Here is a 1,073-nt window from a genome sequence, read left to right as displayed (position 1 = left end):
TAAACAAGATTGACAAACCCCTAGCCAGTCTCACTAAAATAAAAGGGGGGGGGGGAGAAGACTCAAATAAATAGAATTGTAAACGATAGAGGAGATAGCACATCTGACAGCACACAAAGTCATGTGAAACTTCTATGAAGAACTATACGCCACCAAGCTAAAGCATCTGGAAGGAGGGAGTCGGGCGGTAGCGCAGCGGGTTAAGCGCACGTGGCACAAAGCGCAACGACCAGCTCAAGGATTCCGGTTCAAGCCCCTGGCTCCCCACCTGCAGACCCGCTTCACCACCTATGAAGCAACTCCCCTGCAGCTGGGGTTAACATTTTTATAAACACTTATTAGCAGTAATGATGGAGCTGGAGAGTGTTGCACCTTTTTTAATTTTTATTTACTATTGGATAGAAACATAAATTTGAGAGGGGAGGAGGAGGAAGAGAGACACCTGCACCACTCACGGAGCTTCCCCCTGCAGCTGGGGGCCAGGGGCTTGAACCTATAATGTGAGCCCTTACCAGGTATGCCACCACCTGCCCCCGATTTTTTTCCCCTAAAAGGCAGAGAGGGGAAGAAATGGCAGCAACAAAGCATCCTTCAGTGCAGTAGAAACCAGGCTGAAACCTAGGTTGCACGCATGGCTGAGCAGCGCACTCCCAGGAGAGCTACTATTTTGCTGGCCTCGAGCTTATTCTAACCCTCATCAATGTGTCTGCTCTCCGAATTATGCTTCACCAGGGTGCCAGAACCTTTCAGTTGGACACCAACATGCCATTCTAGTATTTTTTTAAATATGTATTTCAATGAGAGAAGAGGCCAGAGCACTGCCTGCACTACTTAGCTCTGGCCGTTTTTCTTTTGTTGAATAGGACAGAGAAATTGTAGCGGAGAGAAAGACAGACACCTGCAGACCTGCTTAACCACTTGTGAAGCGACCCCCCCCCCCCCCCTGCAGGTGAGGAGCCAGGGGCTCAAATCGGGATCCTTGCACAGGTCCTTGTGCTTTGAACTATGTGCCACTGCCTGGCCCTTTTTTTTTTTTTCTTCTAAAGAGACAAATGGTGGGGGGGGGGAGAGAC

This window comes from Erinaceus europaeus, chromosome 4 (genome assembly GCF_950295315.1).
Source record: "Erinaceus europaeus chromosome 4, mEriEur2.1, whole genome shotgun sequence".
Taxonomy (NCBI): Eukaryota; Metazoa; Chordata; class Mammalia; order Eulipotyphla; family Erinaceidae; genus Erinaceus; species Erinaceus europaeus.
The sequence above is the reverse complement of the archived record's forward strand: the minus strand, read 5'-3'. Positions refer to the sequence as shown.